We start from the raw sequence: 26,119 nt of genomic DNA on the forward strand, positions 1-26,119 counted from the left end.
TGCAGCTTGATGTAATATTTTGCTTGCAACGTTCTTAGGTCTGCAGATTTACCGTCACATGTGTTCCGACTTAACTTCCATTGTTCAAATAGGAAAATCGATTTTCACGCTCGTGGTACGTGATCAGTATTTCATACGTTCATTTGTTAGGTTAGCTTGCTAGCTTCGTTACATTTCCACAGATTTAATATTTCTTAATGGCGTTTATAAAGTTTTCTTTTGTTCTGGTTTTTATCTGTCTTTGACTTTTACTCCACTTGGTGCCATCATGGGACGAGAGTAAAGCTATTACTTGTTTCTGCGTTGAACTGAGTATTAATAATCAGAAATCTCACTAAACCTTTACGATTTATTTTCCTTTCCAGACATTTATGAAATCATTGCTAGACTTGGTCTGTATGTGTGCTTTTATGTTCATCCTTGCGTCTGTACTCGACTGGAGCACGAACTTCACTGTCAATTCTACCTTCAGTAGAATTATTTGTCGAAGCAAAGCAAAATTGCCATAAGCAGTGGAATTCTGCACTCTCTGCATGCCCGTACAGTTCTCAAAATAAGAGGTGCAGGAGAGATTTCGAGAGACCATGCTGTTTCCAGATTAAGTTCGAGGTGACTGTTATATTTCATGTTCTTATGTGGACAGACGTTAGGCTTTCGGTGTGAGGTTCACATCCTCATTGCACGTGGTCTGCCCACCAGGGTGATCACATATACACTAACAAAATATGTTGAAAAACGTCGAGAAGTAATCGTGATCTTGAGTTTGTCAGAGATACATTCCTAACGCCATTTATTCTCTTGCGCAGTGAAAGCGCATCTTTTCTTTTGAATATGTTTACGAGAACATGGTCGGATCGCACTGAAAATTATTTCTTGCGTCAAAATCTGGGATAAAGAGTATCTTATTTTAAGGGCATTTTGCTGAAGTCACATATTCTAGTGTACTTACTTCAAATACAAGAGTATGCTTTCAGAGTCTTTGCTATTTTGACAATTCATCCTTCGAATTTTTCTGATGGGAAACTACAACATAGTAGCAGGGTAAGGGAAAGAAGACAGAGTTACGCGACAACATAGGCTTGGTAGTAGGAATGAGAAAGACTTGAGTTCTGCAATAAATTTCAGCCAATTATAGCGAATATTGCTCAAAACTCACAAGAGTAGGAGGCATGCTGGCAATACGCCTGTAGACACGTGAGGTCTCCAGGTGTATTACAGCGTGGTCAGACGAATATTTAAAATTTAGGTGTCGAAAAAGAAATAGTTACAGGAAGATCTGATTCACTGTGTAGATAAATCATATCGATCTTCGGTAAAGTTAAAAGCGAGGGCGTCAACATTAAGAGAGCAATTGAAAATCCACTTTAAAGAGTAAGGGAGGGAGCGGATGGATGGAAATATTACCTTTACGAGGAGGATGACTTGTGTGATGATATGATAGAAGAAAAAAATGGGAGTCAGTACACCAGTATTAGACGCAGAGTGTAAGAGAGCTTTGAGAAGCTTTCGATCAAATGAGGCACAAGGGATATATAACATTCTTTCAGAATTTCTAAAATCATTGGGGGAACTGACCGCAAAATGACTATTCACAGTCGTGTGTACAATCTGTTAGAGTGGAGACATAACACTAGAATTTCTTAAAAAGATCTTTCACACAATCAGGAAAAGAGCGAGGGCAAGTAGATGTAAGGAACTGTCGTAGCAGTATCTTGATGTCTCATGCATCCACGTTGCCGGTAAGAATAACATACAGGGCGGTCGGAAATTCCAGTTACAAACTTCTAGGACATGTAGAGGGTGGTAAGTACAGAACATTTTGAATAGGAATCCATGTCCGGAATCGTATCGTTTCCGTTCTACGACAGTTTCAATTCAGATATGTACCTCGTCAACGTCTGCTTAGGGCAAGAGAAGCGTCTCAGAGTTCCCTGTCCTGGTATGCAACAGGGTCGACACGATGACGTGTACTACATCAAACGATCCCCAGATGTCACTTATTGTCCGCTTTGCTATGAGACCGAGTCAATACCTGTGCATCACCGATAGAGGAAACATGGTGTAGTACACTTTTGCGGAATACACAGACATGCTCCTTGTGTATGGCGAAGCTGGAGGTAACGAAAGAGCTGCTAGTCGGCTGTATCACGAATGTTTTCCACACCGTCACACTCCATCGCATAAACTGTTTGCCCAAGTTACACAACCTTCACCGTGAGGAGGCAGGACTGTGGTGCTCCAAGGCGACGCCTCACTCCCGAATTAGAAGAAGGTGTACTGCGTTGCATTGAAGATAGTCCGTCAACGAGTTAGCGAACAACTGCACGTGCAATGGCTGTTAAGTCACAGTACCGTCTTGGACGTCCTGCATGAGAAACAATTACATCCGTACAACCTACAAAGGGTAGACGCTATGGGTCCAGCAGACGTTCCACAACGCGTCGCTTCTGCACATGGTTCCTGCACCGTTACATCGACGCGCCCCTGTTTCCAAGTCGAGTTCTCTTCAAAGATGAATTCAGATTCAAAAGGGATTGTGTTCTGAATGCTCGAAATAGCCATGTCTGGGCGGACGAAAACCCTCATGCCACATGTTCAGGAATTTCAAGACAGGTTTGGAAGTAACGTGTGGACAGGTATTCTGGACGGTCATGTTACTGGACCATACCTCCTTGCATCCAAGCTCACGGGTCCCGCATACTTAAGTCTTCCTACGACTCGTAATGGACCCGTTCTTGGAAGCTGTGCCATTGAATGTCGGTCAGGAAATGTGGTTTCAGCATGATGAAGCACCACCTCACTTTTCATTGGCTGTCCGGAGACATCTCAACAGACGGTATGGTGAAAGATGGATAGGCCATGGTGGTCCAACCGCGTGGCCGCCACGATCGCCGGATTTAACACATCTGGACTACTTCTTGTGGGGTCGTATGAAGAGCCTAATTTATGAGACACCTGTAGAGACAGAGGAAGATCTGCTGGCACGAGTTCTGTCCGCTGCACAAGACACTGAAGAGACACCAGGTGGGATGGAGAGAGTGTACCAGAACATGCTTCGGAGGTACAATGTGTGTAACAACGTTGGTGGTCGCCACATCGAGCCGCTGTTGTAATGCATCGGTATGTCACGGCTGGTGCCGTAGATGCTGGGTTCTTGTTGTTGTCGACTAATGTAAACCATAAGGTGTAAGTTGTAATGCAAATGCGTAAGTAATAACGGAACGAGTCAGTATTCTTTTCAAATGGATTGCAACAATTGTACTGGGTTACGCCTAAGTACATTCCTCGCTTGGGTATGGATGAGATAATCATCTGTATTAAAACTGTCGTAGAACGGAAACGATACGTTTCCAGACATGGGTGCCTATTCAAAATGTTACGTACTCACCACCCTCAACATGTCCTAGAAGTTTGTAACTGGAATTTCCGACCACCCTATATAGAAGAATGGAAAAGAAAATCGAGGAGCTATTAGGTGACAAACAGGGTGGCTTTAGGAAATGTAATGGCACCAGAAAGCCAGTTGTGACGTTGCAGTTGATAATGGAAGCAAGACTTTAAAAAAATCAAAACATACTCATAGGATTTATCTAACTAGAAAAAGCTTCACAATGTAAACTGAGGCAAGATTTTGGAAATACTCCGAAGAATAGTTGTCAGCAAAAGGGGAAGACGAGTAATACAATATATACAAGAACCAAGAGAGAACAATAAGAAAGGGACACTAAGAACAAAATACTGAAATTGAATAGGGCATAAGAAAGGAATGCAGTCTTTCGCCATTTGTATTCGATCTAGACGTAGAACAAACATAACAAAAATAAAAGAAAGGTTCAAGAATGAGATTAATATTCAGGTTAAAGGATATCAGTGCTAAAATTTACTTGTGACATTGATATCCTTAATTAAAGTGAAGAACAGGACCTGTTGAATGGAGGTCAGTCTCGTGAGTAAACAATACGGACTAGAGGCAAACCAAAGAAGGACGAAAGTAGTAATGAGTAACAGAAAACAGATTAGCGAAAATCTTAACATAAAAAATGGTAATCAGCAAGTAGATTGACTCGAGGAATTGTACTACCTTGGAAGCAAAATAACACATGATGGATAAAGCAATGAGAACATAAAAAGCAGACTAGCACAGTCAAAGAGGACATTCCTTGCGAAAAGAAATCTGCTAGTATCAAACATCAGTTTTAATCTGAGGAAGAGACTACTAAGAATTACGTCTGATCGCAGCGTTGTATGGTAGTGAATCATGAACTGTGGAGAACGGGAAAAGAAGAGAAATTGAAGCGTTTAAGATGTAGTGCTACAGAAAGATGTTAAAAACTCGGAGGATTAATAAGATAAGGAATTAGGAGGCTATACAAAGAATCGCCGAAAAAATGAACAAATGGAAAACGCCGACAAGATGAAGGGACAGAATGGTTGGACGTATGTTATGAAAAATGGTTCAAATGGCTCTAAGCACTATGGGACTTAACATCTGAGGTCATCAGCCCCTAGATTTAGAACTACTTAAACCTAACTAACCTAAGGACATCACACACATCCATGCCGGAGGCAGAATTCGAACCTGCGACGTAGCAGCAGCGCGGTTCCAGTGAAGCGCCTAGAACCGCTCGGCCACAGCGGCTGGCTATGTTATGGCATCAGTAAATAACTTCCATGGTACTAGAAGAAGCTGTAGAGGTTAAAAAGTATAGGGAAAGACAGTGGTTGCAATATGTCCAACAAAAAATTGAGGCCCTATGGCAGAAGTGCTACCCTGAAATGAAACTATTGACACAGGAGAATTCGTGTCGGTCTGCAGCAACCTAGTCAAAAACTGATGACGCAAAGAAAAAATAGGAAGGACTGAAGTTCTTCCAAGTTCCTTAGCATAGCCACTTTCTCAGCTGTCTTCTCCTTGGCTAGTCTCTTTTTCTTATAATGCGGCGAAAGTATTCTAAATCTGTTAGCAAAAACTAACAAGTGCAAAAGGTACTCAGTGGCAAATTTCTGCTAATTTATGGAACTCTGTGTAAAGATTACTCAGGAGCCCTCACTGCACGATTCCACTGATGTCTTTCTGAGACAGAAGTGGCATACTGAGTAAACTGTTCAAGATCAAGTTTAAATAACAAGAGGGCATTACTTGTGCCGAACGGTTATCACTTGCTGTGATATCGATCGATGGCTAAGTACAGGGTCTTTATAATCAAGCATCAAACATATCAGTCTCGGAGATGCATTAAGTTCTTGAGAGTCTGAAGAGGAATTTCTTGTGTGGGAAATGGGATAACTATCAAGCCTAAGCTGCCAGTGCAGAGTAATCTGCCGATGGGTTTCCCTACGAAAATCAGTTGCGTGCCCTATTGACTTAATGTGACTTGACTCAAGATACTATTTCAGAAATGTAAACACAAAAGCTGTAAATCCATACGAAAAAAATTTCAGTCAAAAAATAATTAATGTAGAGTAATTAAATTTCGGGAATACATTTGTATAGGTAACATATTTAAGTGATTAATATTACAGCATCACAGGTTAGTGTAAGTGCGAGATGAGGCTTGCAAATGAGAAATACTTGTACATTAATAACGAATATAACCGTCAGATTGTTGAATGTAAGCATGCAAACGTGTATGCAGTGTATTATAAAGGCACCATGGAGTTCCATGGCTGCTTCACTTGATCGCTGTTTGTAGATGACGGTGGAACTGTCGTCCGATGACGTCTCATATGTGCTCGTTTGGAGACAGATCTGGTGATGTAGCAGGCCAAGGCAACATGTCGACACTCTGTGGAGCATGTAGGGTTACAACAGCGATATGTGGGCGAGTGTTATCCTTTTGGAAAAGACTCCCTGGAATATTGTTCATGAATGACAGCAAAACAGGTCGAATCAACAGACTGATGTACAAATTTGCAGTCAGGGCTCATGGGAAATCCACAAGAGTGCTTCTACTGTTATACGTAATCGTACCGCAGACAGTAACTCCAAGTGTAGGTCCAGTGTGTCTACAACGTACACAGATTGTTTGCAAGCTCTCAGCTGGCCCCATCTAGCCAACACACGGCCATCATTGGCAACGAAGCAGCTTTCATCAGAAACCACAACAGCCTTCCATCCTGCCCTCCAATGAGCTCTCGCTTAACACCAGTGAAGTCGCAAATGGCGGTGGTTCGCGGTCGGTGGAGTGCACGCTTCAGGGCTTCTGGTTCGGAGATGTCCTTGAAGTAAACGACTCTTACCAGTTGCGTCGCTGTTGAGCCAACTGCTGCCCAAATCGCTGCTGCAGATGCAGCGCGATGCGCCAGAACAATACACCGAACACGATGGTCTTCGCCTTCGATTATACCGCATGCCCGTCTGTTGCCCACTCTCGTGACGACCGCTGCCAGTAATAGTGTACATTGGCTACAGTCCTGCCAAGTCTTTCTGCGGTATTGCAGAAGACAGTTCCAGCTTCTCGTAGCCCTACCAATTACCTCGTTGAATGCCAGTGAGGTGTTGATAACGGCGACTTTGTCGCCTCTTTAAGGCAATCTTGACCAACATCAACTCACCAAGTCCGGTCTCAAAGTCAAGTCCGGTCTCAAAGTTAACTAACGCTTACGACCTTTACAGCGAGTATTTTTTTTAAATAAATCTTATTTGCATCCTCAAAGTGGCGCTACTAGCTCCACTCTTAGGTAAGTGGTGTGAACATTGAATAGACATCATCTTTCAGATGCAGATACACGCCTGCCGACTTTCGTTTATGTCCCACTTCTCCTTCTTGTGATTTTTCCTTTTTCCGCCAGTGTGTAAGTAAAAAGTTTTGCGAGCATCTGTATGACTCACTACGACTTTATGGAGAGGCGTCAATATACACCGAAGAGCCAAAGAAACTGGTACACCTGCCTAATCTCGTTAGAGCCCCAGCGAAAACGCAGTAGTGGCTAAAGTCTGAAGTAGTGCTGGAGGGATTTGACACCATGAATCCTGCAGGGCCGTAAGAGTACGCTGGGTGGAGTTCTCTTCTGAACAACACGTTGCAAGGCGTCCCAAATATGTTCAATAATGTTCATGTCTGGGGAGTTTGGTGGCCAGCGGAAGTGTTTAAACTCAGAAGAGTGTTCCTAGAGCCACTCTGAAGGAATTCTGGACGTGTGGGGTGTCACATTGTCCTGCTGGAATTGCCCAAGTCCGTCAGAATGTACAATGGACATGAATGGATGCAGGTGACCAGATAGGATGCTTACGAACGTGCCACCTGTCAGAGTCATATTTACACGTATCAGGGGTCCCATATCACGCCGACTGCACACGACCCACACCATTACAGAGCGTCCATCAGCTTGAACAGTCCCATGCTGACATGCAGGGTCCATGGATGCATGACGTTGCACACGTCCATCCGCTCAATACAATTTGAAACGAGACTCGTCCGACCAGGCAATATGTTTCCAGTCATCAACAGTCCACTGTCAGTTTTGATGGGCCCAGGCTTTGTGTCGTGCAGTCATCAAGGGTACAAGAGTGGGCCTTCGGCTCCGAAAGCCTATATCGATGATGTTTCGTTGAATGGTTCGCACGCTGACACTTGTTGATGGCCAGCATTGAAATCTGCAGCAATTTGAGGAAGTGTTACGCCTGTGTCACGTTGAACGATTCCCTTCAGTCGTCGTTGGTGCCGTTCTCGCAGAATCTTTTTCCGGCTGCAACGATGTCGGATATTTGACGTTTTACCGGATTCCTGATATTCACGGTACACTCATTGGGTGGTCATACAGGAAAATCCTCACTTCCTCGCTACCTCGGAGATTTTGTGTCCCATTGCCCGTGCGCCGACTGTAGCACCACGTTCAAACTCACTTCAATCTTGATAACCTGCCATTGTAGCAGCAATAACCGATCTAACAACTGCGCCAGATACTTGTAATCTTATATAGGTGTTGGCGACCGCAACACCGTATTCCGCCTGTTTACGTATCTCTGTATTTGCATAGACATGCCTATACCAGTTCCTTTGGCGCTTCAGTGTATTTGTACGTGCTGCATCAATAGTGAAAATCCTTTTATCGTGATTTGACAGTTCCATTGCCAGCAAAGCGATGTGGTGTAAGTGACAAGTCTGCTGAATTAATTTAGTAGTATGTCTTCATGGTGATCAGTCAAGACTCCTGCGTCAACTTGAAAAGTGAAACCGTGGACATCTACCAGAAGCAGAAGTGTCATGACTGAGCTCATTAACTGAGGAGTAAGACTGTTGAAATGCAGTCTCTCGTTGGAACCTGGCAGGCAAGGACATGGAGGGGAGCTATTTTTGGCATACTGCAGCAGTACGGGCTTGGTTATGACACTGCATGCACCCTCTCTGAACAACGAAGACGATGTCTCTCATAATGGTATGAAAGCAGACGCCTGTGTCAACAGCATGAGGATACTTCCAACAACGATTCAGTGAAGGACAATTGCATCTGAAGAACTGAATGCCAGAACTGTGGTTTTGCTACTTCAGTACGGGCCTGTAGCTCTTGAGTGGTGATGTGCTTTCCTTGAAATGCACAAGCTATCGATAACACTTCCTCCAAAGTAGGGTCAGCGAGCTTCGGTACTTCATGGTAGATACAATCATCTAAAGCAAATCGAGGAGCAGCGGAATTGAACCACAATTAACATTGGGATTTTACACGTGAAACCGCATTTGCAGCTCAGGCCTCATATTTGTTTCGTATCCTAAATAAGGTCAATGAAAGAAATTGTTAGAGGATGATAGTAAGTTGCATTAGTATGGTGGATAGTTCCGGACTTGCGTGCATTCTCAAAGCGTCCTCTTCTTAATTGACTGAATACAGTTACGTGTGCATATGTAGAACAGCCATAGTAAGTAATCCAAAAGGTAATGCAGACTGTTTAGCAAACAGAACACAAGTTACAACAGGCAACCGAAATGAGGTTGCCCAGTTAACATTTTATGCTTCTAGACCTATAGACCCCACATGGCACATGGAACTTTTGTCGAAAATATTTCCTAACAATCTACAGGTTTCAGAAAAAGCATTCTACTGGACCTTCTCGCTCACGTCAAGACGTTCTACTGCTTGTTTTCCTACTTGCCAAACCCTACCTTGGCCAGCAACGCCACCCTGTCTCACCCTAGTTGAGACAGTTTTGAGTATTGTGGGCAGGGCCCTCAACCATCTCGGTATTTTGATGATTAAAGCGCCAATTGGACAGGACGTGGCACGATATCCTCAGGAGGACACCCAACAACTCTGTGAATCAATACCAAGCATAATAACTGCTTGCATAGGGGCCAGAGGTGAACCAACGCTTTACCGACTTGCTCAGTTTGTCAAGCCCTTTCTCTTGAATACATCATCCCATTTTTCTGAAATTGTAATAATTTGTTTCAGATTTCCGTCCTATTCGGATAAACACAATACGTTATTCCTAAAGGGACGATAGATGTTAAGGTAATATCGGGAGTAATAGGACCTTACTCCTTACCACACATATAAATGATGAAGTGGATAAAGCTGGAAGCTCCGTGAGACTGTTGGCACATGATACCGTTGTCTATAGGATGTTTCATTCATCTACAGAAGATACTGCTTATAAAATTATTGCACTGTGCACCAAGGAATATCCATCAGCTACATGGCATACGCAATAGACTCAACTAATTGAGGACGTCGAATATGTTCTAGGAATAGTACCGAAAACGGTGTAATTACTCGCTCAAACCTATAAATGAAATTCAAATGACTAGATATCAGGGTGTTTCAGTAAGAACTGGGAAAATATAATCATATCTAAGGGGCTTTCAAAAATTTTCCGTTTGAGGTCGTTGCTGCAGCGTATATGCATCGTAGCGAGATTCCGATGTGGGTGTATGAGCACCGACATCTGCGCAAGGGATTTGTGTGATATTCGTGTCTTTCTGATAGGTGTGCTGTAAATGTGGAAACGTGAACTACGGCGACATTATTACCAAATGCGTCCAAACAGGACTAACATGCTGCTATTTTTTTTCTTGCCTGGCGAAGGACAAACATAGATAGACGTCCATCGGTGAATGAATAATATGTATGGAGTAGATGTCTGTCAAAAACCATCATTGTGGAATGGTGCGCCAATTTCTGTGCTAGTCACGGTTCGACACTCGACACCGCTCAATCTGGAGGCCAGCACCGTTTATGGACAAGTGGGACACAAACATCCGCCCTACAGTCCTTATGCCTCCCTGCGTAACTACCACACCTTCGGTCCCCTTAAAAAGACCTTGAAGGGACGACGATTCCTGTCAGATGAGGATGTGCAGCAGGCAGTTCACGCAGCAGTATACTGTGCTTTACCAAAGGGGTATTTTCAACCTGGTGCTTCAGTGGGAAGATTGCCAGAATGCTCACGGCAGTTCTGTATGATTGACATACCGTTTCCGGATTGTACGCGCTCGAACGAATACTTATTGATCTCTCCTAAAATCTTTCACAGATGTACATCAATATAATACTTCACATGTACCACCCATGAATGGAGCTGGAAGAAACTTTAATATGTACCAAGATAAAGAATGTCTTGTGTCAAGTCCTTTAAGTGTTTCGAAGAATGTAGGAATGGATTGCTTCCTCGTTTCTTAGATAAAGATATGTATATACGAGTATCATAACCACATTCAAGTACAGGTTGTCTTATATTGACGATGTAATGACTTGTACATTGTTAAACATATGGCAGCTAGTAGCCAGCAAGGACAGTCCAAGATAGAAAATCAGAGACATAATGCAAAGAGCAGGAAAAAGTGGTAGCGTTTAGATTATCTGAGTAAACAGTAGCAGTAGAGGTCCGCGTATTTCAGACACCCTGGACAGCTGTCCCAGGGGAGAAGTTTTTCAGAGAATTAACTGGTAACTCCATCTACCGCCTAGACGCTCTTGTACGGCATCACAGCAGAAGATGGTCACAAAAATGGCACGTTTTAATAGAAGCGGCAGGCTCGACACTTGCCCCTGACAACTGCAACGTCCATAGGTTTACACAGGTTAGAGTGCTACAACAGCGCTTTCCACTCACAATAGTCCTCTGGCCGGGACCAAGTGACGTAAAATACTGTTGTTGCTAGCCATAATAGGAATGGCAGTGATTTTCGGCTGAACGCTGTTGCTATCTAACTTGCAGCCTGTTCAAATGGTTCAGATGGCTCTGAGCAACCTAACTAACCTAAAGACATCACACACATCCATGCCCGAGGTAGGATTCGAACCTGCGACCGTAGCGGTCGCGCGGTTCCAGACTGTAGCGCCTAGAACCGCTCGGCCACCCTGGCCGGCTTGCAGCCTGGTAATTTAAAGGCTAGACACCTCTCTGCCAATCGAGTAGGAGAAGGGGAGGAATCAGCCAGAGACGCCCTGGAGGTGGAGAGCCACTAGTCAGATTGGCTGGAACCTGTAAAGCGCCGGTGGATTGCTGGGCCAACTACAGGAATGGAGAAATGGTGCACCGCCACATTCCTTTAAAACCTCATGTTTTTGTATTCAGAAGAACTTTTCAGTTAGACTGTTGGGGCGCCAACTCCGTGTCAGTCATTGCCAGGCACAGGTAAGCTTCGAAAGGTCTGTTTTTGGCATTGGAGTGCTGCTCTCAAAGTTCGTGCTTGACAATGTTGCTATTGATTGCTGTGTAAGTGGACTGCTTCTGTGTTGGTAGCGCTGTGTAGCGCATTGCATTGTAACTCTGACTGCGCTTTCTTTGTAAGAGACTCTGTGGCTGGTTGGACTCGTTGTTGGAAGTTAATCGCCAGTAGTGTTGGGCAGTTGGAAGTTAGTCGCCAGCTGTGATGGAAGAAATGTTGGGCAATTGGAGGTGTACAGCCAGCAGTGATCGATGTTATATGTGAGAAGTTAGCATTGATGGAGGGTAGAGGTCTGAAGTGTTAGCGTAGGCTAACGACCTGGAAGCCTCCGACTGGGAGCTTGAAAATTATTCTTGATTATATATCTTTGTACTGGATGTCAACGACGATTTATATTCGTGTCTGAACTGGATGTCACATTATTGAGGTAAAAAATACATTGTTTAGTTTGCAACAAAATATTTCCTTTGCTAACCACATGCCTATTAGTAGTTAGTGACTTTCGTAGTTAGAATCTTTTATTTAACTGGCAGTACTGACGCTCGCTGTATTGCAGTAGTTCGCATAATGAATATTTTTGTGAGGTAAGTGGTTAATGAAATGTATAGATTATGTTAAGATTTCTTTTTAGTCAGGGCCATTCTTTTGAATTAATTATTTGAAGTCAGGTTATAATTTTTTTGAGCAGTCAGATTGCGTTGTGCTAGAATATTGTAGGTCAGTGTTGTCATGATAAAAAAAGGTAAAGTAGGTTCACTTGCAGTTTAAGTAAACTATTTTAATAAAGAAGTTTCAGCTGTTTCTGTAAGCTCTTGCGCCACAGACTGACACTTACTTCTGTTGCGCAGCTAACTGCTTCCTTTGCTTTTTCTAATGTTTAAAGCTAGCCTTTAGTGTAGTAGATATTCTGATTGTAAATAAATAGCGCTAATCAGATCACTGAGTATTCTTGAGCCTCTTGATGCGAGCATCCTATAGAATCCCCAAATCCGCGCCTCCCGTGGGTGCCCTATGACCATGTTTGGCATTTACCCATGCAGTCAACATACTTTTCAGTGGAAGTCTGGGTTTCTGCGTTTGCTTCTAAACGATAGCAAAACGCGGACTGACCTGTAACTTCTCCTCTCTATCCTGTGTTAGGAGATGACAAGGTATCCAATTTAATTTCTAAATCCAGTTTCAAATTGTGTAGTTAACATCATCAGCCTCACCTATTGGCCTTCAAATAGAAGTGTGCGAGCAGAGAATCATCCGTTTGCAGGCTGATTGTCTGACAGTCACTTGTCCAGTTCTTTAACAAAGGCTTATATAAAGCCTTCATATGACAGAAAACAACTAAACGTTTTATCTAGCCATATTTTTTGTACATGAAAAACACACTTCTTTCATTCGGAACACAGTGATCAAACGTTTAGGCTCTGTAGATTGCTTCTGGCTAGTAGGTTGGTGACCGCCCATTCCTCAAGACAAATGAATGAGTGAACGAGTGGTTAGACATCGTTACTGCGTAATAAGCCTGTGGGCAAACTGGCCAATAAGCACACACGCGCAAGGGGCTTCGGTGCTTATTGGTTGGTTTACACTTCAGGTTTACTACGCAGTAACGAGGTCTAATTCTTCGTGCACTCGCAGGCGTATCGTATATGCAAACATAATTTTCTGTGCCGCTAAGTGGTATACGTACCACTCGTCTCCAGACACAGGAGGAACTCTCGTGGAGCCGTCTTCAGAAAGTTCTTCTGTTATATTAACTGGAACCTTAATCAATTTACTGTCACTTTTAGCTGTACCTTGCACTTAATTTTTAGTATATTTTAGTAGCAATACATTTCAACTTACACTGGTTTCTTTTTCTGGCTTTTCTCTTCAGTATAAAACAGCTCTCCAAAATTTTTTATTCATTTATTTAAGTCTCACAATTCTGATATGTAGTCTTTGTGTTTGGGCTTCCCAGTATACTGATCCAGTAGATAATGTTTTATACTGACGTAATTTTTCACAAACTATCAACTGATACCATTTCATGACAATATTTTCATTATTTCAAATTACACATTTGGACAATGTATACAAACCATTTCAAGGTTACTGGTTAGAAAGGCAATCATGACCGGAAATTAGTCGTAGCGTTGCTATTGTGTTTCGTTCCACAGATATTCTGAAATAACTTTTCTTTTGCGTAACAGATCTTTTTCTGCAGCGTAAAATGTTCAATATGGTGCTTCTGAACATCTTCATTTATTACCTTCTTTATGCCTAAGATGTCAGTATTGAGAGTTTTGTTTGTTGTACTCACGTACCTTTCTCGGCTAGTTGACCTGTCTCTTTATTACCATGAATTACAATATTGGTTGGTATCCATTCAAACATTACTTCTTTTCTTTCTTTTAATAATGACGTTACATTAGATATGATTGTGAGAATGGCTAACATTTTTGAATAGCTTAAAGGGCTTATCTCGAATCACTACAATGACTACATCCTGAGCCGCACGGAGTGGCCGCGCGGTTTGAAGCGTCATGTCACGGACTGCGCGGCCCCTCCCGCCGAAGGTGGGCATGTGTGTGTGTGTGTTGTTCTTAGCATAAGTTAGTTTAAGTAGTGTGTAAGTCTACGGACTGATGACCTAAGCAGTTTGGTCCCTTAGAAATTCAAACACATTTCAACATTTCAACATTTTGAACTACATCCTGAAACTCTGTCCGAACACAACGTTGATGTCATTTAAAATTTATGGCCTGAACATCAGCGTCAAAGTTCTTGCAGTACCTGCCAGTGTTATAGTAGAAGGAAATGATTTGGCATATTCTGTTACAGTGACATACAAGAAAGAACGGAGTCAATCTTCGAATGTGTGTTTACAGTGTCTGACCATCATCATGTCCTTGGTGACTTTTTCCTTTAAACAGAGGTTAAGGGCTATTTCAATGGATTTAAGTGGAGAAACTGGTGGTATAATTCTTTTTCTTGAGATTGGGAGTAATCATCCTGTATGCTCCTCCTCCATATCCTCTCCCTGTGTACTGTTTTCTGTCATCGTCCTAACGTACTAGCTTCATAGGAAGCGAGTTTACAAACTTTATGGGTGCATTCTGTACTGCTGGGTTCACAAAAAGTCCGCGATGGTCACAGGTTAACAAATTTCATCAGATACGGAAGAAACGCTACGTTTATTTTATCGTTTCCACCAAAGATTCATCAAGGTACTCATGCCACTGCCATACATAGAACACTACACGTAACACAAATCATGCTACTCAACAAACGCGCCAGAGCAGTGCGGCCTGTTAGACAAGTATCTACACAGCAACTCCCTCTCACACAGTGCTTCCAGAATAAGTTTTCGAAGTTACCCCACAGCAGCCATCATTTCAGCAAGTTTTCCACAAATATCTGGAACCTACCCAGTCCTTAAAACAAGTATTTATTGTTAGTGTTGACAGCTTGAAGACGTGGAATTGTGTGTTCAGGCCCGTCAAATGGTTGTAGATAACAAAACATTAAAGTAGCTAAACTAATTTTTTTAAGTCTTAAATCTATGAGCATTGCTGCTATTGTCAGCCTTCTCTGGTATAATCCAAGTATGGACCTCGGAGCCCAGGTGTTCCAACGTGTGCCACAATCTGCACTTGGTAGCACCCTGCTCCCTCAATGCCTGCCGGAATAGTCTCGTCAGTGTGTTGTGGTGTACTTCCCATCCCTTGCTGCCATTTCCCTAAGGGGTACCATTATTCACCGCAAGTTTGCGTAGATAATGAGTAATAAACCCCACGTTCGCCTCCTCTTGCCACAGTACAACGTGTAATGAGTCTCACTGGTGCAGTTTCAGTTTCAGCGAAAGACAGCACTTCGAACCTATTGGTTAGGGAGATAGGTGTAACGTCCTGAGTTCTTCCTGGTCCCTGGCTCCCCTACTCAGTAGATCTAACACGTTATTCATGTTCAGATGGACGAGTAGTGATGGGTATCGTATCTCCTGCAGAGGAGACCGTATCCACAGGAGAGGATTCTACTTGAGGTACCTTTAGTATCTCTGGTACTTCAGTAGCCCTCAAAACACACTCATTCGCAGCAGCGTCAGTCGCTTGACTGTGTCTGGCCGCCTTCCAGCAGCTACAAAAAGCAGCCAACTCATCCTTTGCCCAAGAACAGCAACCGCAGTGGAGTTGCATTGTCTCCGGTGCAATATTTTACAAAACAGTAAACGAATAACTTTAAACTAAACTTGTTGATTCGCCTTTAATTTAAGAGTCTGGTACGCTACATGTAGTATCAGTAGCCTTTTAGAACTGAAGCGATTAACAGCCAAAACGAGAGCTTATTGCGACAGCAAAAAACTTGGAACAAGTTTTACTGTTTCTATGAAACGTTTTGCAGGCTATGACCACTAAAATATTAAACAAAAGTGTTAATTTACGACAAATGCGGACACTGTTAAAAGAGAAAACTAATGTTACTCGATATGTTAATTATTCAGTAACTGCAAATCACACATGCAGACTTGTTAGAAATAAGTCAAGTAAAACACTCACAACTTACAAAATTCTCGGAAATGCGTTAGTTATTTAAAGTAACTGGAAATCACAAACATAAATCCTGCACCTCAAATTACTGGCTCCATTCTTTTGTCGGCAGCGTCCAGGATTCACAGTTTTATAGTTTTTATGGTTTGTCACTTGCAACGGCTAATCAATAGAAAATTGTTGTCAAATGCTGGAATTATTAGCCGGCCGAAGTGGCCGTGCGGTTAAAGGCGCTGCAGTCTAGAACCGCAAGACCGCTACGGTCGCAGGTTCGAATCCTGCCTCGGGTATGGATGTTTGTGATGTCCTTAGGTTAGTTAGGTTTAACTAGTTCTAAGTTCTAGGGGACTAATGACCTCAGCAGTTGAGTCCCATAGTGCTCAGAGCCATTTGGACCTGGAATTATTTTGGCTTCAAATGACCATGACAGAGTACAACATGAATAAAATCTCAGAAACATACAAAAAGGGAGGATTAACAATATATTTGTCTAACACAAAATATCTCTCTATGAATGAAACATCATGACGTCAACATAGGTAGAAACACAACTGAGGCATGTCAAAGCATAAATATCTGGAAGTTACATTCTCAGATCAAGGTTTTAGTAAACAAGAAATAAAGCAGAGGAGAATACAACCCAACAAGCAATCAGTAAGTTGAATTCCATCTTCTGGTCAGATAAAATTGAGAAAAAGACAAAAAATGTTATGCGAATCAGCAGTACAAAGCATTCGTTTATATGGAGCAATATGCTGGGAATTGACAAAGTAATGGATTTTCAGGAAATAGGCTGTAGAGTTTCAAGGCGAGAGAAGCTATCAAAGAAGCGAATGAAAAGTCCCAAGTACGTCACTGATGAAATGGAAAAACACTGTTTAAAATGGTATGGGCGTTTAATGAGATTAGGGGATGAACAATGGACGAAAAAATTCATTATTGGCAACCTCCACATAAGAGAAGAAGAGAATTCAGAATGGAAAACCAAGTAAAAGAGGATATGCAACGAGGAAATTTGAAAGGAGATTTATATAAGGATCGAGAGACAAGACTCAGTAGTAGCGGAATCCATGCTGTAAAACGATGCTTGTTGAAATAATGGTAAATAATCCTCAAATTAAGCAAATTGAACTGATGGATATTTAAAGGTGTAGCAGTTCAGTCAATAAGATCAGCCACTACCGACGAATAATTATTTTCGACAGAATTACTTCTTGAACGTAACTGGCTTTGACCGGCCAGTGACTAAAGGCGACACTTGCTGTAAGAAGGTTCCGATGCGTTCTCAACAATACTGAGGTTTTGACAGTGCATGTCTTGTTGGGAGGCGCTTCACACAGAGAGAGAGAAACACAGAGAGTACGAAGTTTCGTTACATGTGGTGTCAGAGACGCGACAGTAACCTCTCATTTTGCCAGTCATTATGAAGTGTTGTTACAGGCAACAGTTGTATAGCAATGGCGACTGTAGTGCTGTTTGACCGATCTTACAGCCTAGTCCTTGGATATGTCGTCAATGACATAATGTTACTTGCACATGTTGCCTAGATGCAGAGCGAGGTGTGAGTCAGCTGTAACCTGATACACAGTTATATAAGCAACAGTTCTGCATTTTCAGCAACTAGCACACATACATATACACATCTGACTCTCTCAATCACATCCCGGTACTTTACCAGCCAGTAAAACACAACACGCAATCAAAGCACAGTACTTTACTTGGCAATAAACGAAACAGCCAACCAGTATTGCGCCATGTTCAAAAGTTACTTAACAAAGGTGTTCGCAGTACTATAGTATTTCCACATAAAAAATTACATAAATTTTATCTTAACTGCGTAAAATGGTGCCATACTCAAAACTATTTGATTATTTATAAAATTATGTATCTGCACACACACACATGCCATGAAATTATAGGTTAAGCAGCACTCGTGAACGTTTATAATTCAGCCTCCGTACTGTACTTGATACAAGGCCCAATGGACCCTCAAATTAAATATTTCCACATCTAAATTGTTCCACAAAACACATATTCCATTTGCAACAATGTTAATTCAGCATCTAAAATGTCTACAAAACAATGTGAACTTCATCAGAAACACAAACCTTATTTCCACATCTAAAATACCCATCAAAATTTGTTCTTAAAACATGTTTGTGCCCTCTCCAATCTACATCTACATCTACATCTACATGATTACTCTGTATTTCACATTTAAGTGCTTGGCAGAGGGTTCATCGAACCACAATCATACTATCTCTCTACCATTGACCGAGCGAGGTGGCGCAGTGGTTAGCACACTGGACTCGCATTCGGGAGGACGACGGTTCAATCCCGTCTCCGGCCATCCTGATTTAGGTTTTCCGTGATTTCCCTAAATCGTTTCAGGCAAATGCCGGGATGGTTCCTTTGAAAGGGCACGGCCGATTTCCTTCCCAATCCTTCCCTAACCCGAGCTTGCGCTCCGTCTTTAATGACCTCGTTGTCGACGGGACGTTAAACACTAACCACCACCACCACCATCTCTACCATTCCACTCCCGAACAGCGCGCGGGAAAAACGATCACCTAAACCTTTCTGTTCGAGCTCTGATTTCTCTTATTTTATTTTGATGATCATTCCTGTCTATGTAGGTTGGGCTCAACAAAATATTTTCACATTCGGAAGAGAAAGTTGGTAACTGAAATTTCGTAAATAGATCTCGCCGCGACGAAAAACGTCTTTGCTTTAATGACTTCCATCCCAACTCGCGCATCATATCTGCCACACTCTCTCCCCTATTGCGTGATAATACAAAACGAGCTACCCTTTTTTGCACCCTTCCGATGTCCTCCGTCAATCCCACCTGGTAAGGATCCCACACCGCGCAGCAATTTTCTAACAGAGGACGAACGAGTGTAGTGTAAGCTGTCTCTTTAGTGGACTTGTTGCATCTTCTAAGTGTGCTGCCAATGAAACGCAACCTTTGGCTCGCCTTCCCCACAATATTATCTATGTGGTCTTTCCAACTGAAGTTGTTCGTAATTTTTACACCCAGGTACTTAGTTGATTTGACAGCCTTGAGAATTTTCCTGTTTATCAAGTAATCGAATTCCAACGGATTTCTTTTGGAACTCATGTGGATCACCTCACACTTTTCGTTATTTAGCGTCAACTCCCACCTGCCACACCATACAGAAATCTTTTTTGAATCACTTTGCAACTGATACTGGTTTTCGGATGACCTTACTAGACGGTAAATTACAGCATCATCTGCGAACAACCTAAGAGAACTGCTCAGATTGTCACCCAGGTCATTTATATAGATCAGGAACAGCAGAGGTCCCAGGACGCTTCCCTGGGGAACACCTGATATCACTTCAGTTTTACTCGATGATTTGCCGTCTATCACTACGAACTGCGACCTTCCTGACAGGAAATCACGAATCCAGTCGCACAACTGAGACAATACCCCATAGGCCCGCAGCTTGATTGGAAGTCGCTTGTGAGGAACGGTGTCAAAAGCTTTCCGGAAATCTAGAAATACGGAATCAACTTGAGATCCCCTGTCGATAGCGGCCATTACTTCGTGCGAATAAAGGGCTAGCAGCGTTGAACAAGAACGATGTTTTCTGAAACCATGCTGATTGCGTATCAATAGATCGTTCCCTTCGAGGTGATTCATAATGTTAGAATACAGTATATGCTCTAAAACCCTATTGCAAACCGACGTCAATGATATAAGTCTGTAGTTTGATGGATTACTCCTACTACCCTTCTTAAACACTGGTGCGACCTGTGCAATTTTCCAATCTGTAGGTATAGATCTATCGGTGAGCGAGCGGTTGTATATGATTGCTAAGTAGGGAGCTATTGTATCAGCGTAATCTGAGAGGAACCTAATCGGTGTACAATCTGGACCTGAAGACTTGCCCGTATCAAGCGATTTGAGTTGCTTCGCATTCCCTAAGGTATCTACTTCTAAGAAACTCATGCTAGCAGCTGTTCGTGTTTCAAATTCTGGAATATTCCATTCGTCTTCCCTGGTGAAGGAATTTCGAAAAACTGCGTTCAATAACTCCGCTTTAGCGGCACAGTTGTCGGTAACAGTACCATCGGCACTGCGCAGCGAAGGTATTGACTGCGTCTTGCCGCTTGTGTACTTTAGATACGACCAGAATTTCTTCGGATTTTCTACCAAATTTTGAGACAATGTTTCGTTGTGGAACCTATTAAAGGCATCTCGCATTGAAGTCCGTGCCAAATTTCGCGCGTCTGTAAATTTTAGCCAATCTTCGGGATTTCGCGTTCTTCTGAATTTCGCATGCTTTTTCCGTTGCCTCTGCAACAGCGTTCGGACCTGTTTTGTGTACCATGGGGGATCAGTTCCATCTCTTACCAATTTATGAGGTATGAATCTCTCAATTGCTGTTGCTACTATATCTTTGAATTTGAGCCACATCTCGTCTACATTTGCATAGTCAGTTCGGAAGGAATGGAGATTGTCTCTTAGGAAGGCGTCTAGTGACACTTTATCCGCTTTTTTAAATAAAATTATTTTGCGTTTGTTTCTGTTGGATTTGGAAGACACGGTATTGAGCCTAGCTACAACGACCTTGCGATCACTAATCCCTGTATCAGTCATGATGCTCTCTATTAGCTCTGGATTGTTTGTGGCTAAGAGGTCAAGTGTGTTTTCGCAACCATTTACAATTCGCGTGGGTTCGTGGACTAACTGCTCGAAATAATTTTCGGAGGAAGCATTTAGGACAATCTCGGAAGATGTTTTCTGCCTACCACCGGTTTTGAACAAGTATTTTTGCCAACATATCGAGGGAAGGTTGAAGTCCCCACCAACTATAACCGTATGAGTGGGGTATTTATTTGTTACGAGACTCAAATTTTCTCTGAACTGTTCAGCAACTATATCATCGGAGTCTGGGGGTCGGTAGAAGGAGCCAATTATTAACTTAGTTCGGCTGTTAAGTATAACCTCCACCCATACCAATTCGCACGGAGCATCTACTTCGACTTCACTACAAGATAAACCACAACTGACAGACACAAACACTCCACCACCAATTCTGCCTAATCTATCTTTCCTGAACACCGTCTGAGACTTCGTAAAAATTTCTGCAGAACTTATTTCAGGCTTTAGCCAGCTTTCTGTACCTATAACTATTTCAGCTTTCGTACTTTCTATTAGCGCTTGAAGCTCAGGGACTTTCCCAACACAACTACAACAATTTACAGCTACAATTCCGGCTGTTCCTTGATCCAAGCACGTCCTGTATTTGCCATGCACCCTTTGAGATTGCAGCCCACCCCGTACTTTCCCGAGGCCTTCTAACCTAAAAAAACCGCCCGATCCACGCCACACAGCCTCCGCTACCCGTGTAGACGCCAGCTGAGTGTAGTGAACTCCTGACTTATTCAGCGGAACCCGAAACCCCACCACCCTATGGCGCAAGTCAAGGAATCTGCATCCAACACGGTCGCAAAACCGTCTGAACCTCTGATGCAGACCCTCCACCCGGCTCTGCACCAAAGGTCCGCAGTCGGTTCTGTCAACGATGCTGCAGATGGTGAGCTCTGCCTTCATCTCGTAAGCAAGACCGGCAGCCTTTACCAAATCAGATAGCCGCTGGAATCCAGAGAGAATTTCCTCAGATCCAAAGCGACACACGTCATTAGTGCCGACATGTGCCACCACCTGCAACTGGCTGCACCCTGCGCTCTTCATGGCATCCGGAAGGACCCTTTCCACATCAGGAATGACTCCACCCGGAATGCACACGGAGTGCACACTGGATTTCTTCCCCTCCTTAGCCGCCATATCCCTAAGGGGCCCCATTACGCGCCTAACATTGGAGCTCCCAACTACCAATAAGCCCACCCTCTGCGATTGCCCGAACCTTGAAGGCTGAGAATCATCCTCTGAAACAGGGCAGGAAGCTGCATCTGGCTCAGCCAGAGACAGTACCTGAAACCTGTTTGTCAGACGCACCGGGGAGGCTTTCTGATCAGCCTCCGGGGACGTCTTTCGCTGCCTGCCACGCCTTGGAACGACCTCCCAATCAACCACAGGCGAGGGCTCAGCCCCACTGCGGGCAGCAACCAGGGCAACCACAGCGGCAGACCGATCTGGGGACAGACGCACAACGATAATGTCAAGTGTTGCAACTGTATCTCCACGTCCAAAATATCTGTCAAAATATGCAAAGATATTGGCAGCTCTGTCTGAGGCTGCTATTGGTGCTACAAAAAACGAACTTCCATCAGCTGACGCTTTTAGAAATTGTATAGTAATGCTTCACCTTAGCAAACAGATAAATCAGCAACATACATAACGCTTATGTCAAGAACTACGATGGTATCTCCACGTCTAAAATATCTTTCAAAATTTATAAAGATACTTGCAGTTCAATCTGAGGCAATGTTTTTGGTGATAAAAAAAATCATCACCTGACGTTTTCAGAAATATTTCAGTTATGCTTTCCCTGAACAAGCTCCATTTTAGGGAGGGGGGGGGGAGGTAACGCAACATGTTACACTAGAAAATCGTAATTGAAATTATCGTTGACCAAAATATCTTTTTCTAATCATGAAAACACCTGCATTTACGTTCCACTGGTGTATTACATATTACATTACAATTTCTGACAAACCACACTAAAAATGATGCATTTTGATGAAATCGTTGAAGTGTTGTATCACTTAAACTACATATTCGTAATGTGTAAATACAATCTCGCAATACCATGGAATAAGAAATAATTGCACAACACAACATGGCCGACACGGCCAATGAAAATAATGGACAAGCTTATACACAGACACACACACACACACACACACACACACACACACACACACACACACACACAGAGGAAAGTTTTATAGCTTGAAAATATGATCTTTGCACCAAAATAAAATATTTTATCAACCCACATAGCGATTTCAAGTACATAATATACCTGGCACTTCCGTCGTAACTCAATTGTTCTATAAAATAAAAACTAAAAAAAAATAGCTCACATAAAAGCGCTACTTACAAAACTTGAAGGTAAACCAGCACTCGTTGATGACTAAGGTTTGATATCCGTGCCACACTTTACAAGGCAGAATGGACCATCAGATTAAATATTTGCACACATAAATTATCTGTATTACTTTTAGAAATACACACAGTTCATTTATTGGCACCACTGTTGATCTAACTTACTGCATGAAGTGCACTTGTCAATGAGAATAGTTTGATTTTTGCAGCAAAGTAAAGAGTCTTATTCCCATGTCTATCTTTTCTGTTTTATTTGTCAAAAACAGGTCTCAATTCTGCTAAAACAGTTATCAAAGCCAGCCAAACATTATAATGACCCCTATGCTGGGATATCAACCTTTTGTAATGCAAAATGTTTGTCATCTTCTGCCGATAACTTAGGCTATCACAAAGTGTAGACTGCATGTATGATATTTTGCACTCTTTTCGGGCACTTAATTTGAGAGTCCGCAGTCATGTTTCCGGCATCCATTTTGGTGGATATTTTAGATGTGGAAAGAACATCGATATAAACATTGTGTTGCTGATAACGTTTACTATTTTTTGCAGACATTTTAGACGTTGATATAACATTGTGAAACTTGATAAGCATCATCGTTTTGTATAGCAATTGAGATGTGACAATATTTAATTTGAGGGTCTATTGCGCCGCACACCAAGTGCGGCACGTAGAACAAACTATAGATGATCACAAGTGCTGTTTAACCTGCAAGTTTAGGGAATAAATATCGTGTGTGTGTGTGTGTGTGTGTGTGTGTGTGTGTGTGTGTGTGTGTGTGTGTGTGTTTTGCTGAGAAGCAGAGTTTTCGCTGACAAAGCAAAATTCTTGTTGACGAAACAGAATTTTTGCTTACGTGAACGTCTATCAGCTTTCTACTACACAGCATCTCACCCCTACTCCTAGGCAAACCGCACTTTAGCACTTTAGGTGTTGAGATGTTTTTGCGCTTCCGTCTATAACTGCTAATGAATTTTGTCTTGCACTTTCTGATGGCAACAATGATTCGCATAACTTCTTCTGGGTTAGTATACAGTCGACACAAAAAGATAAAATAAAATTTTTTGCCCATTGTACCTCCTCGCATATGTATACTTTAATCAGGAGAAGGATTTGCGGTTTAGCTAGTTGTAATCATAATTCAATAATGGTGTTACACTTGGGAATATTCCGCTGCAACCTTCTCCATATCTCATAAACGTCTGTTTTAAGCTCCGCATTACTGGACAGGCCACAGTTTAACTGCCATTGCCTTCAGCTTCTGAAAACCTTCTTGATGCCGTTTGGTGATATAGTAAGCCGCATAGTCGGAAACAGATGCAGGTGAAAAGCCTGGGCTGGTTGCCGTATTTTGCAAATTGGACACTCTTATGTATAGTGTGTCCAGCCGGCTGCCTGCCATTGGAGACATGTAGGAATAAGCAAATTGTCTCAGGTGGAGTGGATCCCATTTATCGATTATATTAATGTTCTTTTACTAAGACAGATAGCTCTTCACAATATTTAAATTGAACGTCTGAAAATTAAAGAATATGTGGTTCATCTGTAAAGGGGACTACATACAGGACACTAGTACTGCTCGACTGTTTGCGATCCACGGACTCTGAATCTGCCATGACAGCTTTGTTTCTTATACACTATGTGATCGAAAGTATCCGGACACCCACAAAAAACATGTTTTTCGTAATAGGTGCATTGTGCTGCCGCCTAATGTCAGGTATTCCATATCAGCGGCCTCATTAGTCATTAGACATCGTGAGAGAGCAGAATGGGGCGCTCCGCGGAACTAACGGACTTCGTACGTGGTCAAGTGATTGGGTGTCACTTGTGTCATACGTCTGTACGCGAGATATCCACACTCCTAAACATCACTAGGTCCACTGTTTCCGATGTGATAGTGAAGTGGAAACGTGAAAGGACACGTACAGCACAAAAGCGTACAGGCCGACCTCGTCTATTGACTGACACAGACCGCCGACAGCTGAAGAGGGTCGTAATGAGTAATAGGCAGACGTCTATCCAGACCATCATACAGGAATTCCAAACTGCATCATGATCCACTCCAAGTACTATGACAGTTAGCCGGGAGGTGAGAAAACCTGGATTTCGTGGTCGAGAGGCTGCTCTTAAGCCACACATGACACCGGCAGAAGCCAAACGACGCCTCGCTTGGTATAAGGAGCGTTAACATTGGACCATTGAACGGTACACAGTGTGGCGATCCGATGGGAGATTGTGGGTATGGTGAATCCCCGGTGAACGTCATCTGTCAGTGTGTGTAGTGCCAACAGTAAAATTCGGCGGCGGTGGTGTTATGGTGTGGTCTTGTTTTTCATGGAGGGGGCTTGCACTCCTTGTTGTTTTGCGTGGCACTATCACAACACAGGCCTACATTGAGTTTTTAAGCACCTTCTTGTTTCCCACTGTTGAAGAGCAATTCGGGGATGGCGATTGCATCTTTCAACACGATCGAGCACCTGTTCATAATGCAAGGCCTATGGCGGAATGGTTACACGACAATGACATCCCTGTAATGGACGGGCCTGCACAGAGTCCTGACCTTAATCCTACATAACACCTTTGGAATGTTTTGGAACGCCGACTTCGTGCCAGGCCTCACCAACTAACATCGATACCTCTCCTCAGTGCAGCACTCCGTGAAGAATGGGCTGCCATTCCTCAAGAAATCTTTCAGCAAGTGACTGAAGGTATGCTTGCGAGAGTGGAAGCTGTCATCTAGGCTAAGGGTGGGCCAATACCATATTGAATTCCAGCATTGCCGATGGGGGGCACCATGAACTTGTCATTTTCAGCCAGGTGTCCGAATGCTTTTGATCACATAGTGTATCACCACAGAGCGTACTAGAGATACGTAAATTATCGAAAAGTAGAATCAAATCTCAGCTATAGAACTCACGTTTATCCGTTTTGGCCCTTGTTCTCACAT

The sequence above is a fragment of the Schistocerca americana genome, chromosome 4, assembly GCF_021461395.2.
Source record: "Schistocerca americana isolate TAMUIC-IGC-003095 chromosome 4, iqSchAmer2.1, whole genome shotgun sequence".
Classification (NCBI taxonomy): Eukaryota; Metazoa; Arthropoda; class Insecta; order Orthoptera; family Acrididae; genus Schistocerca; species Schistocerca americana.